Source organism: Trichechus manatus, unplaced genomic scaffold (assembly GCF_000243295.1).
Source record: "Trichechus manatus latirostris isolate Lorelei unplaced genomic scaffold, TriManLat1.0 scaffold00287, whole genome shotgun sequence".
In the NCBI taxonomy this organism is placed as follows: domain Eukaryota; kingdom Metazoa; phylum Chordata; class Mammalia; order Sirenia; family Trichechidae; genus Trichechus; species Trichechus manatus.
This window is the reverse complement of record NW_004444223.1, coordinates 394,240-409,845: the sequence shown is the minus strand read 5'-3', so window position 1 is coordinate 409,845 and position 15,606 is coordinate 394,240.

Here is a 15,606-nt window from a genome sequence, read left to right as displayed (position 1 = left end):
GAAGATGGGAAAGGAGGGAAAAAGAAAAGAGGGAGCAAATGAAAATGATAGAACTCTTTTATTTCTTAATTAGAGTCTCATTGATGTAATATAGTCCATGTTCAGATTTCACACATCTGGAACACATCATTTTCCTTGCTTGTAAGGAATTTCTGATATATTTGTTTGTACTGCTTTTGTTTATATTCCCAATGATGTGAAACTAAACCATGAGAAAATACACTGCTTATATCAAGAAAAATTGGCAACTATTTTCTCCTTTTAAGATAGTTTTACAGAATAAGGATCCTTGAAGGGTAATATTCCCAGTTGGGAGAAAGGGTGAAAATGTTTCCCTATTCAGGATCTCTCCTACATAACCCCATCCCCCCAAATAAAAATCAAATTATCAAATACACCAAACTTAGTGTTCAAAGTTCCAGTTTAAGTTTTTTGACAAGAAATTTTTAATACTCCATAGTAAATTTTGTGAAACTACTTTATTCTTCTAGACAACTTGCTTTTAACCCATTAAAAAAAAAGTTGTCGTTGAGTAGATTCTGACTCATAACAACCCTATCGAACAGAGTAGAACTGCCCCATAGGGTTTCCAAGGCTGTAATCTTTACTAAAGCAGACTGCCACATTTTTCTCCCATGCTGCTTTTAAAAGGACCATCTGTATTTGCACTGTCCAATATGGTAGCCACTAACTACATGCAGCTATTTAGATGTTAACTTAAATTAGTTAAAATTAAATGAAATTTAAATTTAAATTCTTCATTCTGGTAAGCTACATTTCAAGTGTTCCATTAGCCATACGTGGCCAGTGACTACCATATATAGGACAGCACAGCTATAGAATATTTCTATTTTGGCAGAAAGTTCTATTAGACAGTGCTTGTCTAGATCAACAGTTTAACACAAAGGAATATCTCTCAGGGTAAGAGTTTCGGACATGTTGATTGGTAGAGAATCTATTGAGAGATAGAGTACTAGGCTCTTCTCTCCCTTCCCCTCTTACCCACTTTGACAGTAAGGTACATTTTCATTACACATACAAGAAAACCAAACTCAATCTGACATTAACAATAAAGGAACTTATTTACTCCTGTAACTTAAAAATTCAAAGAGAGTTCAGGCATGGATTGATCAGTGTGCTGGCTTCATTATTCTCTAATTCTTTCAGAATCTTTTAGTAACAGTTTCATTCTTATCCTAGTTTGCCTCCATGTTTACAAACGACTGCAGCAGTTCCAGGTCTCACATCTGCACCTCACACCATTCATGAAAAGATATTTTCTCTTTACCCTACATTAGACCACCTGCTGCCATCAAGTCAACTCATCGTGACCTATAGGACAGAGTAAAACTGCACCACAGGGATTCCAAGGCTGTAAATCTTTACAGAAGCAGGCTGCCACATCTTCCTCCCTCGGAGAGTTTCGTGAGTTTGAACCGCCAACCTTTCTGTTACCAACCACACTCTTAACCACAGTGCCACCAGTGCTCCTTCTACCTTGGAACTGCTGTTATTGTTGTTAGGTGCTGTCGCATCAGTTCCGACCCTTAGCGACCCTATGGATACAGAATGAAGCACTGCCCAGTCCCGCACAATTCTCACAATTGTTGTAATGCTTGAGCCCATTGTTGCAGCCACTGTGTCAATCCATCTGGTTGAGGGTCTTCCTCTTTTTGGTTGACCCTCTACTTTACCAGGCACGATGTCCTTCTCCACCATCTGGTCCCCCCTGATACCATGTCCAAAGTATGTAAGACGAGGTCTCGCCATCCTCGCTTCTAACGATCATTCTGTCTGTACTTCTTCCAAGACAGGTTTGTTCGTTCTTCTGGCAGTCATGATATATTCAGTATTCTTGGCCAATACTATAATTCAAAGGTGACAATTCTTCCTCAGACTTTCTTATTCATTGTTCAGCTTTCCCATGGATATGAGGTAATTGAAAATATCACGGCCTGGGTCAGGCACACCTTAGTGCTCAAAGTGACATCTTTGCTTTTCAATACTTCAAAGAGGTCTTTTGCAGCAGATTTGCCCAATGCAATACATCGTTTGATTTCTTGACTGCTGCTTCCGTGGGCATTGATTGTGGATCCTAGTAAAATGAAATCCTTGACAACTTCAGTCTTTTCTCCATTTATCATGATGTTGCTTATTAGTTCAGTTTGAGGATGTTTGTCATCTTTATGTTGAGGTGTAATCCATAATGAAGGCTGTGGTCTTTGATCTTCATCAGTAAGTGCTTGAAGTACTCTTTGCTTTCAGCAAGCAAAGTGTGTCATCAGCATATAGCAAGTTCTTAATGAGTCTTCCTCCAATCCTGATACCCCATTCTTCATATAGTACAACTTCTCGGATTATTTGCTCAGCATACAGATTGAATAGATACACAGAAAGGATGCAACTCTGACGCACACCATTCGTGACTATAAACCACACAATATCCCCTTGTTCTCTTCTCTTGGTCCATGTACAGGTTCTGTATGAGCACAATTAAGTGTTCTGGAATTCCCATTCTTTGAAGTGTTATGAACATAATTTGTTACGAACCGCACTATCAAATGCTTTTTTGCACAGTCAACAACACATCTTTCTGGTAGTCTCTGTTTCAGCCAAGGTCCATGTGACATCAGCGGTGATATCCCTTGTTCCACATCCTCTTCTGAATCAGATTGAACTTCTGGCAGTTCCCTGTCGATGTACTGCTGCAAAAACTTTTGAATGATATTCGGCAAAATTTTACTTGTGTGTGACATTAACGATACTGTTCAATAATTTCTGCATTCTGTTGGATCACCTTTCTTTGGAATGGGTACAAATATGAATCTCTTCTAGTTGGTTAGCCAGAAACCTGTCTCCCAAATTTCTTGACATAGGCAAGTGAGCAAACTCAGTGCTGCATCCATTGTTGAAACATCTCAATTGTTATTCCGTCAATTCCTGGAGCCTTGTTTTTCAGCAATGCCTTCAGCACAGCTTGGACTTCTTCCTTCACTACCATTGGTTCTTGATCATATGCTACCTCCTGAAATGGTTGAATGTCGAGCAATTCTTCTGGGTATAGTGACTCTGTGTATTCCTTTCATCTTCTTTTTATACTTTCTGCATCGTTTAACATTTTCACTCTAGAACCCTTCTGTATTGTAACTCGAGGCTTGAATTTTTTCTACAGTTCTTTCAGCTTGAGAAATGCTGCATGTGTTATTCTCTTTTGGTTTTCTAACTCCAGGTCTTTGTACATTTCATTATAATACTTTACTTTGTCTTCTGGATCTGCCCTTTAAAATCTTCTGTTCAGCTCTTTTACTTCATCATTTCTTCTGTTCACTTTAGCTACTCAATATTCAAAAGCAAGTTTCAGAGTCTCTTCTGATTATTCATCTTGATCTATTCTTTCTTTCCTGTCTTTTGAATGACCTTTTGCTTTCTTCATAGATGATATCCTTGATGTTATTCCACAACTTGTCTGGTCTTCGGTCCTTAGTGTTCAATACATCAAATCTATTCTTGAGATGGTCTCTAAATTCAGGAGGGATATACTCAAGGTCTTATTTTGGATCTTGTGGTCTTGCTCTAATTTTCTTCACGCTCAAGCTTCAACTTGAACTTGCATATGAGCTGTTGATGGTCTGTTCTAAAGTTGGCCCCTCGCCTTGTTCTGACTGACAGTATTGAGCTTTTCCATCGTCTCTTTCCACAGATGTAGTCAATATGATTCCTGTGTATTCCATCTGGCGAGGTCCACCTGTATAGTCATTGTTTATATTGTTCAAAAAAGGTATTTACAATGAAGAAATCATTGGTCTTGCAAAATTCTATCATGTAATCTTCCGTGTCATTTCTATCACCAAGGCCATATTTTCCAACTGCCAGTCTCAGGGAGGAAGTCACAAGCATTTATCTCTAGGCTTCCATGTCTCGTTGGTCAAGCGTTGCCTTGCTGAGTGCTAACTATCCCACCTTCTCAGCAGATGTGCATGTGTGAGTGTTGAATGGTTCCACAGACCTCCAAACCTCAGTGTCTGAGAAGCCCCAGGGCAGGAAGAGAGAGGCTCAAGCACATGCCTGGGCAAGGCTCTGTCAAGATATATCTGCTCAAAACTAGTCAAAGCCAAGTCCAGACTGGTCGTCATAGCCTTTGTCAGACTATAAGAAGAGGCTGAGAGGATGTGAAATGGGGCACAAGAACCATTCAATACACTTCACTGCTTGTACCCCTCAGATCTGGTATCTCCCAAGTCCTGTTTATCACAGAGTTCCCTATAACGCAAGACTTCTTTCTATGCAATGTCTGTTCTTTATCTTCTTCCCTTGCTCCAAAACAGAAATTAGGGGTAGGGAAAATCCTCCAATAACTTCTCTAAAATTTCACTACTGAAGTTTTAACTCAGCATTACAGATGAAAAAGGATGTTCAATTAGTACCACTCTGAATTTCTGGCAAAGACTTCAGTGATTCTTGTGACGTTTTTCCAGAAGGGCATCATTTTATTCAAAATGTCTCTATGTCTTCTGTATCTGGAAATACATTGTGCTTATTAGAGTTAATTTGTGCAAATAAAAAACGATTTTTAGAGATCTTGAATGTACTCTCAGCCAGCAATAAAACCTTATAAACAAGTCTGAGAAAAGGCCAAAAATGCTGTTTTTACTGTTTGTTTATAAATTGGTTTCAATTTCAAGATTCAAGGGGATGGAACATAAAAATGTAATTGTCGTTGACAAGAACTATGTGTACCATTTGGAATGAAGCTCTTCCCTGACTCATTTCCTACAATAACTCAACTCCCTGTTGGGGTCCACAAGTACCTCTCTATCAGCGTGAAGTTCATCTAGTCCTAAATTAAATTGAGAATACATGTGGAGAAGCAGAATGAAGTCAAATCTGGAGTGGCCCAATTAATCCTTTCATATGGGCCCTGGGAAACCTTTAAACATTAAAGGCCATAATTTGCCTCAAACAACAACAACGCATCTTGTTTGGAAGTGAATCCAAGACGCAGGATCCTCTAGGACCCCAAGAGGAAAGTTATGTTTTCCTTATACAGCCAAAATTTACAGGGATTGGTGAAAATCAGTCAGAACCAAACTAGCTCTGGGCTTTCCCATTATATTCCTTCCCATTTTATAATAGCCTAGCAAAATGTGATTGTCTTTGACTGGTTTCTGCGTTCTCTCCCTCCTTGTCTGACCATTTGGAATATAGTTCATGGGTCTGAATGAGCATCCTAAACTTCTGTTGTAAATAAAATGTCTACTATAGTCCAAGCAGAGGTCCTCCAAGGCCCACCCAGAGTCATCACACGCGTTCCAGGAAGACTCAAAGCCCCAAGCAGGACGAGTTACAAAGGAGGAAAATCTCGTCTTTTTTCCTTTAGTCATAAATATGCAAGCTAATTTTCCTATGGCTCACTTCTTAATTTTTCATTAATTCCTCCTTACTATTGAACTAATGAATGGTCTTACATGTCGCGTCCAAAGTAAATGAGCTGAAGTCTCACTATCCATGCTTCTAAGGAGCAACCTGGTTGTATTTCTTCTAAGACTGATTTGTTCCTTCTAACAGTCCACAGTATATTTAATATTCTTCACCAACAGCACAATTTCAAAGCAATTTGAGTTCAGCTCACTTCCTTTGGACACATCATTAGCAAAAGACCGATTGCTAGAAAAGGACATCCTGTCTGGTAAAGTAGAGAATCAGCAAAGTGAGGGAAAACTTCAATGGGAAGGATTGACAAAATAAACACAACAATGGACTCAAACATACCAACAATCCTGAAGATGGCACAGGACCAGGCAGTGTTTTGTTCTGTTATATACAAAGTCATCATGAGTTGGAGCTGACTCAATGCCAACTAACAACAACACCATAGTAAACTGGAGGGCTATTTCAGTCCCCACAATTACACTGGAGGATAGCTCTTCCTGAGGAGAGCTGAGCTTCTGTCCCTAACTCTACAGCATCACCATCACCTTCAAAGCTATCTACCCTGACACCTGCACACACAGAGCCTTCCACCTTCCCTCTGTCCCAAACAGCTTTGGAAAAGTAAAACAAAATAAATGACAAAAGAAAGGAAACATGTGGGAGTAGGGCACTCTTTAGTGTTGTTGCCATCAACACCTAGGGTGCTTGAATTTTACCTGCTTGTTTATATAGAGGTGGCAAGAGGAGGGTATATGATATATGCAGGCAAAATCTCTACATTGAATGTAACCTATTTTTATTGAATTAACACCAATGTTAAAACCCCTTTAAAATGGGAATTCTATCATCTCTGTAGTCACGTCACCAATCAGAAACAAAATACTGACCTTTTCTTATCACATTCCAAACCAAAAACCAAACCCATTGCTTCAAGTTGATTCCAACTCAGTGACCAAATAGGACAGAGTAGAACTGCCCCATAGGGTTTCCAAGGAATACCTGGTGGATTTGAACTGCCACCAACCTTCTGGTTAGCAGCCAAACTCTTAACCACTACGGCACCAGGGTTTTCTCTTATTGCATTAGAGAGGACAAAGCCTCGTTTTTAAAGGAAAAGACACAATCTAGCTTCATTTTCTCTGAAATATCAGGAAAGGCATTGGAGCCAAGCATACTGATCCATTAAAAAAAAAAAAAAAGTTGCCATCGAGTTGATTCCAACTTATGGCAATCCCGGGTGTATTACAGCAGAACTGTGCTCCACAGGGTTTTCAATGACTGCTCTTTTCAGAAATAGATCACCAGCCTTTCTTCCGAGATGCCTCTGGGTAGGCTTGAATCACCAAACTTTTGTTTAGCAGTCGTGTGTTAACCGTTTGCACCATCCAGGTGCATATTGATCCATAACCTTTAAAAAAAAGTTTCTTCATCTACATCTCAAATTCGTTATGTCCACATTATAAATGAAATTTTCAAAAAAGGAATCTCTTGTCATCTTTTTTTTTTTAATCATGCTTTAGGTGAAAGTTTACAGTTCAAGTTAATTTCTCATTCAAAAATGTATACATACATTGTTTTGTGACATTGGTTGCAATCCCCGCAATGTGACACCACGCTCTCCCTTTCCACCCCGGGTTCCCTGCATGCATTCATTCAGTTCCTGTCCCTTCCTGCCTTCTCATGCTGCTTTTGGATAGGAACTGCCCTTTGGCCTCATATATTTGATTGAACTAAGAAACACGTTCCTCACATATTTTAATTTTTTGTTTTATAAGCCTGGCTAATCTGTGTCTGAAAAGTGGGCTTTGGGAATGGTTTCAGTTCTGGGGTTAACCGAGCATCTGGGGGCCATAGTTTCAGGGAGCATGTCATCTTCTTAACCTGGATTAAATGGTCCATTTTATTCATGTAATTTTTAATTTCTGAAATAAATTTGAATTATAATTTTTGTTTCCAAAAATAAAAATGTAAAGAAAATACAGCCACAGAGCCCTCTCCACTGCTCCTTCCAGGAACAGACTCTCATCCTCTGAAAACTTCAGGCAAACGTCCACAGGATGACACAGAGAGAGATTCTGATTCTGCAGGTGTCAATCCTTTCTATTGCCCCTGAACTGTCAGTTTTTCCACATGCTATGTTATGTTTTAACAAAAAACTGTTAGGAATAAACACTTTTTAAAAGCAACATCCTATCATAAAATGTATTAGCTCATTTCTGCCTTTAGACACCATCCATGCACCCAGCATGAAATGACACCCCACACAATCCCCAGGTGGGGCTGGCAACCTGTGTGGCTCTCCGTGTGAGGATAAAACCAAATCGCCTTCCCCAGGACCACAAAGACTACCTAAATATGGAGCCCAGACATAAAAAGGGCAGGATAATGCATTCTCCTCAAACGTGAGGCAAGACTTCTCCCTTTGTTTTCCCTTCTAGGTCCCTCCACAGGGGAAAATAACTGACCCTTTCCATAGGCCTTTCTCACTTATAAAGTCCCCACAAGCCCACTGCCAATCTCTTCATTGTTGTTGTTGTTATTGTTGTGTGCCATCCACTGGATTCCACCTCACAGTGACCCTACAGAACAGAGTAGAACAGTCCCATAGTGTTTTCAAGGCTGTAATCTTTACGGAAGCATATCGCCAGGTCTTTTCTCCCACGTAGCTGCTTGGTGGATTCGAACCATCAGCCTTTCAGTTAGCAGACGAGTGCTTAACCACTGCACCACCAGGGCTCCTTAATCTCTACATTACAAGGATATAAATATTAGAGAACATACCTGCTCTGCCAATCTGCCATCATTTATATTTTTAAAAAAAATTCTTAAATATGCAGCTTGGAGAAAAAAAATTATTTCATCTAGAGTTAATGGAATGAAAATCGTGAAAGGGAAATTTCAAGTGCATGTCCTAAGGACCAAATATTTGGATTTGTAAACTTGTCTACTCCTATTAGAAGGAAATTAGGGGCAAAGTGCTCATATCGTTCTCATCACCCTACTTTCCTTAATGGAAACACGGAAGTTAATTAAGAGTTATAGCCATTTTTGTATAAACAATATTGGCCATAAAGTGCTAAGCACAATATCTGAAATATAAGCACTGGATAAAAGACAGCTATTATTATTATTTTTATTACTATTACTATTATCATTATTATTTCCCCACAGCACTTCTCCTACCCACACAAATGTCTGTAATTGGTTTCTTAGTTTTCAAGTACACGAATCATGTCAAATTAACCATGGCCAAAATGTCTCTAAGTTGTAGGTCATGACCTTTGGGTGATTAATAGAGAAGCTATCTACTATGACATCTTTCTCCATAATTCTGTAATGAAAGATAATTGCTCTGGAGCAAAAAATGTTAAGAAAAGTAAGTAAGACTTCTTTCAGTCCTAATATGTAGACATCAGTTTTTCTCTATAATTCAAATAAAAAGTTTGCGGAAAAAATCTTTGCACCTATAACTACACTTGTCAACATCTCTAAAACTGGCAATTAATAACTCAGATGGCCCTAAGGATAAACAAATCAAGGAAGGTGTTTCATACTTCTCCCTGCTGACAAATACAGAGCATATGCAACTAAGAGAAAGTCAGCTGTTGACAGGTAGAGCCATTAAAACATAAGTCCTCTTTCATCACAGCTCTTCTTGAAATTATTTTCCAAAGGAAATGGAGTTGCAGTTTCCTCAACGGTTAGGTGGGAGAACATCAAGGCAGAACATAAAGAAAAATAGAAAAATCCTTTGAACTGTTATATGCCTCTTGCTTGTATCTGGCCAATCTTCTTGGACCAAACATGTGAAAATATGCTCAGAATTCACCTTTTATAAATTCTAGCTTGCTTCAGAGTTATCAAAGAGCATTTATTTATAGATTATAATTTAAAATGACAAAACTGGGACTCCCTTAAATTCTAACAGGCAACAGAATGGTATGCTGCAGTTATGATGTAAGAACAAACTGCAAGAGGGATGTGTTTCAAACTAAACAACTTCAATTATGCTGATGGACCCAAAGAATCACATTTGCTTAAAAATTTAGTTCAGAGCAGTCCTCCATTATTTTAAGTACTTTGCATTCTTTGGTTTAGACCACTAATGTGGGATTTTTCTGAGGACATGGAAATCAGGGCCTGGAGAAAAAATAAAAAACAGGTTTTCTTTGAAATGATTTCTAGAGCCTGAGTCTACAAGAAAATCATTGAAAATTGCTGGGAGGAAACATATGGCAGAGACTACTAGCTCTCCACCAAAAACAAAAGGATAGTTCTTCTCTTCTTCATTGTAATAGAGCTGTCGTGGTGAGGTGGCTGCCTACCACATCCCAGCTAATGAGTTGTGCGGGCTCAGCTGACTAGTTTAGCTCTCCTCGGCCTCCATGCCCTAAGTGTGGCTCTATGATTACAGTTTCACCATTGCATTGGAGCAGATATTACGTGTTTAACTTCCATGTCACTTGCTTAAGTGTAATTCCCTGGACACAGACTTAGGCTCTTCCTCTCTCCCTCTAGCTGAAGGACATTGAAAGTCAGGTGTTAAAGATGGTAGTGCTACTGTCCACCTGGCTCCTGAAATGCCTTCATGGAGCAAAGCTACCCACCAACTGGGAGCACCTACCTCAGACCATTCATGAGAAAGAAATAACCTGTATTCACTCAGCCACGGAATTTTGGAATTTCTTTGTTGTAGCAGCTTAGGTGACTGTCTTGGTTATCTACTGCTCTATAACAGAAACACCACAAGTGGATGGCTTTATGGCTTTAACAAGGAGAAATTTATTTTCTCACAGTCTAGTAGGCTAGAAGTCCAAATTCAGGGCGTCAGCTCTAGAGGAAGTCTTTCTCTCTCTGTCGGCTCTGGAGGAAGGTCCTTCTCATCAATATTCCCCTGGACTAGGAGCTTCTCCATGCAGGAACCCCAGGTCCAAAGGACATGCTTTGTTCCCAGTGCTGCTTTCTTAGTGGTATGAGGTCCCCCTGTCTCTCTGCTTGCTTCTCTCTTTTATATCACAAAAGAAATTGGCTCAAGATATAATCCAATCTTGTAGATTGACTCCTGCCTCCTTAGTATAACTGCCGCCTCTCCTCCCTCATTAACATCATAGAGGCAGGATTTATAACACATAGGACAATCACATCAGATGATAAAATGGTGGACATCACATAATACTGGGAATCATGACCTAGCCAAATTGATACACATATTTTTGGGGAACATAATTCAACCCATGACAGTGACCCTAATTTAACACAGAAAAAAAAAGGAAGTGGGAAACAATGGGATGAGAGCAACGTGAAAGAACTGGAGGAGGTGGATATCTAACAACATGACATTACTTAAGCAGTTGACTAACAGACGTGCAATACAATTCTCAAATTATTTCAATTCTATTTGACAGCAAGTAATCATTGATTATACAGTCTTTGCCAAGAACACTGGGACACAAAGACGAAAAAAATATAGCCCTGCTCTTTGGTAGTATATAATCTGGAGGCACTGATGTAGCAGCTCATGGAAGGAGGTGGACTCCAGAGACACAACAGGCTTCTTTCTGCTGTCCTCTTCTCTTTGCCTCTGTTCCTAACAGACACAGAATTGGTAATATATGTGATTTTGAGGGAAGGCAAGACAAAGCATGAATTTCTCAGACATGATGACATTAGGTTTTCATTTATCATCCTGATGAGTTTTTTTTTTTTAATATTTGCCTTATTGCAGGACAAACAATGCTGTAACATATGGTTTTACAATAAAATTGATTTTGTATATTTTTGATCATATGTCTAATTCAAATATTTAACTAATTTAACTATTCTAGCTCATTAACTAGGTTCAAAAAATTCAAATGAATCTGATTTATATATATGAAAATAAGAAGATGCACCGTAATGAAATTGAGTCTCAAAATAATTCCAGTCCTAGAGCAATCTAAGGAATACTATAATTTGATAATCAGTGATTTGGGGCAGGTTAGGGGGAGAGATACGCCCCTTGGGGAGCAAATCATAATTCTGAGAAAATGTCTTTAATCTACACACACCTTCCTTCTGTATAATATGCCCCCCTTTGGTTTGTTATCCATTACCATTCTCTGCCCACTCCCTGCTTTCTGCATTTCCTACCACAACTAAGAATTACTACCTCTGATATACATAAGGGAAGAAGGCTGAGGTCAACTGAAAGAAAAAGGGTTAAAAGAAATCAAGGTCTAAACAGAAATGTTCAGAGAAATGTGCACTTTTTCACTCACTTATTCTTTATTAAAGAGCCTGAAGAATTTACAATGGGTACTAATATTGTCAGACACACCTAAAAGACTTAAAAAAGACTCAGTCTTTACCTAATATAAGAAAAGAAGGAGAAAAAAAAAACAGAACATATATGAATGAAATAAGAGAGAACAAATCCAGAAGGATTTGGCATGTAATAGGATGCATGTGCCAATAGAGAAGAAATAGTCAGAAATAGCTCGGATGTTATAAGACTGGAGAATGTATTTGCATTGCTATAGTATCATAAGAAAACAGTTAGAAATTGATTTTTCTCTTGGTCTCTTTTCAGAAAATTGCAACATTCATGACCACATATAATTTTTCCATCCTAGTTTTCTTCTAGTTTTCATGTGGAATGAAATATAGCCAAAACCTTTGTTTCAATCACCACCTCATCTCACTATACACATGCACAATTACTCAAACAACTTATTTATTTTGAGAAGTGATATTTATAGTTTTTAAATACAAAGATTCAGCAGGTGCCTATGTTGTGTAAGGTTAGTGTGTCTTTCTATCATCATCTCCTGTCATTCAATATCCCCAAGCACAATTAACTTTAGCCTTTCCAAATGATTTGCCACTTCCTGAGTACTTGTTCATGCCTCTGTGCTTAGCACTTTGTGGTTCTTCCATCAAGCTTGGAAAGTGCCTGCTCATTTTTCAAGTCCCAGATCATTGATTCCTCCTCTGTGATGTTTTCCTCAAAGTCTTATTCATTCATTCATCAAGTATTTTTGGCATCATTAAGCTCAATTCGAGAGCCTACAGTACACAAAGATAAAATGTCATCATTCCTCAAGAAATTCACAGTCTAACGAAATGGCACCTGTACAAAGAACTGTAATATAATATGAGATGTTCTATAAAGAAGGCAAAGTTTTACAAGGTAAAGTATAACACTGAAGGAAAAATTATCTGAGCTTCTCTGGAGAAATCAGAAAAAGTCTCCCATAACAATTTGCACATACTCCTAACTGTAAGAGCTATCATATTTTATTATAATTATTTTGTGTGTCTATGGTTCACCAGTTCAGGTACTCCAACAAACAGATGTCAAGACGGAGTTAGAAGTGCAAGAAATTTGGGGGGTTAAAGCCTATGAAATATAAGGAAAGAAGGATCAAGATTTGGCAGGGAAAATCTTACATCATGATGCAAGTGTGATGCCTGTGAATGGAGAAGGAAAAGGAAGGAGGATTGGGTAGGAAGAGCTTCGGAGTGCACAGCAGCTCTAAGAAAGTCTTGGGCAGCCCAATGGGGAACTCTAGTGCAAAGATTATCGGTGGAGGAATCCTGCTTTGGACAAAAATGACTCTGTCGAGTTCCTCCACCATTCTCAGCATTGGCTGGGAGCTTCTTGGAGAGAGTTTGACCTCAGCTCAAATACTGCAGCAGACTCAAAAAGCACTGGAGTTGTCAAATAACTGGGAGAAGTAGCAGATACTCTCTTGAAGAGAGGACTGAGAAGTGTATCTTCATGGCTGCCCTAGTCTGACTGGCTGAAATGCTGAATTTATCCAAGTCAGAGATTAAGTCATAGTCTATTTGTATTTTCTGCATTTATTAAAGTTCCTGAAACTTAGTAAGTGCACAACAAACGACTGATGAAATGACATTTCTGAATTCAACATGGTGAGTAGACATTACAGAAATGAAATGATGTGAAAAATAGGATGGAAATTTGTGGGGGAATCAGGTTCAAGAAAAAAAATTCTTTTCTGTGAATAGAAAGGTTGGAGCATATTTTCAGACAGATGATGTGTTCATCAAAAAATAAAAGCATAAGGATGAGAGAGAAGGAATAATTGATGAAATAAGCTCACAAGGTTGTCAAAAGGGGAGAGACTCAAAAACAGGTATAGCCATATAGAAAATCAAGGCAATGTAGCATCACAAAAGTCAAAGAAAGAGACATTCAAAAAATGGAGACAAGGGTATAAGCAGCTTCAAATGACAGAAGATGAAGAAAGAAATCTGAGAAAGGACCGTTGGTTATCTATTAAGAGATCAAATTGTGCTTTTGAAGAGAGCATTTTCAACTGGAACAGGAGCAAGATTGCAGAAGGATTATAAGTAAAAGGTAGGGAGTGGAGGCAATAAATGCAAACCACTCTTTGAGAACTCTCGTGGAGAAAAGGGAAGAATGGGTAGTAATTCAAGAGGTATAGGATCCAAAGATTTATACAAACTCAGAGAGGATTGAATGTGTTTGTAGGGGAGAGGAAAATTTGAGTAGAGAGAGAGAGAGAATAAAGATACTGGAAAGAAAGGGAATAATTGCTGGAGTAAGGCATGAAGGGATTGGGTGGAAATTGAACCCAGACGGCAAGATAAAGGATTAGCCCTAGAGGGAGGACAAACAGCTGGCCTCTGAAAAAGAAAGAAAAGAAAATTCAGTGAATGCGTGTACTGAGATATTCTGAGAAAGGAAGTAACTTCAAACTTAGTCCAAATTCCCCCCAAAGACTTTATGAATGGTTGCCATTAAAGAATCGGCTATGTAAAGTACAAATCATGCATAACAATCTTATGTTTCATTTGAATTTTTCATTTCAATCGTTTTGCTTGAATTCGCCTTTATATCTGGTGCCTTGTCTCTATGCTCTATTTGCATTGGATTGAGAAGGAATAATAAATTTAAACAATTTAAATTGAGAGCTGGAGTCATAACAATGAGGCAAAAAAAAATCACAAGGTTTAGGAAATTAGCAGCTGCAGTAAACAAAACCATAAGGAGCAAAGGTCCTGTCTTCATCCTAACAAAAATAAAAGAAGGAGGAAAGTTGAGGATCCAGAATAAAAACGAGAGCATTTATGTTCATTGCTCATAGCATCGCAGGAATGTAAGTCAAAATCCTCTGTGCAGTACCAGTCCAGGTAGTGAGAGAACTGAGAGAAGGCTGTAAGGAGGGAGGCAGCAGATGTGATAAGTAGGCTTCTTTCGTAGTGAATCTGATTCTCTTGTTTATCCGCTTTCCATATTCTGCAGAGACTGGAAAGCTAAAGGCTGTGTTTCTCAGATCCCTGGCAGCTACTGTTCTGGGTGTGACTTAGGCGCTGCCAATCAGATGCACGTGCATAGGATTTAAATTCAGAAATGAATTAAATGGGAAGAGAGGTAAAAGCACTTGAGACATAATTAGCTGGTGTTGATTAGCAGACACTTTGTGGCTCTGAAATCAACAGGCTGTCAGCAACTTCCTGATGCCCCCATCGCAGGTAGGATGAGTTGGTATGTTCCTGGCCAACATCCTGCCAGACGCAGGAGTATTACGCTGGAGACAGCAACTGGCAGGCCAGTTCTGCCACTTCGTTCTGGGGTTCATTTCTGAAGTTCTAGTAAAAAGCCTGCTACTCCAGCTCTTCCAGTGACTTTGTTAAGCATTTAAGTCCCAATATTATATCCCTTTCTGCAAGTGGTTTCTGTTTCCTGAAACTGGAACCAGACCAATCGTAGCTCAGAGGTCAGCAAACTGCAGCCCACGGGCCAGATCTGGCCAGTCACCTGTTTTTATGGCCTGTAAGCTAAGAATGGTTTTCACATTTTTAAACGGTTACATTTTAAATGATTATGTAATTTCGGGTAGCCATATTTGTCAAATATAAATACTAGTTGCCCAGTTAAATTTGAATTTCAGATAAACAACAAATAATTTTTTAGTATAAGCATGTCCCAAATATTGTATGGGATATACTTATCATATATATATAGGATCCCTGGTGGCACACTGGTTAAGAGCTCAGCTACTAACCAAAAGTTTGGCAGTTTGAATCCACCAGTTACTCCTTAGAAACCCTGTGGGGCAGTTCTGCTCTCTCTTAATAGGGTCGCTATGAGTCAGAATCAACTCCACAGCAATGGGTTTGGTTTGGTATATATATATATATATTTAT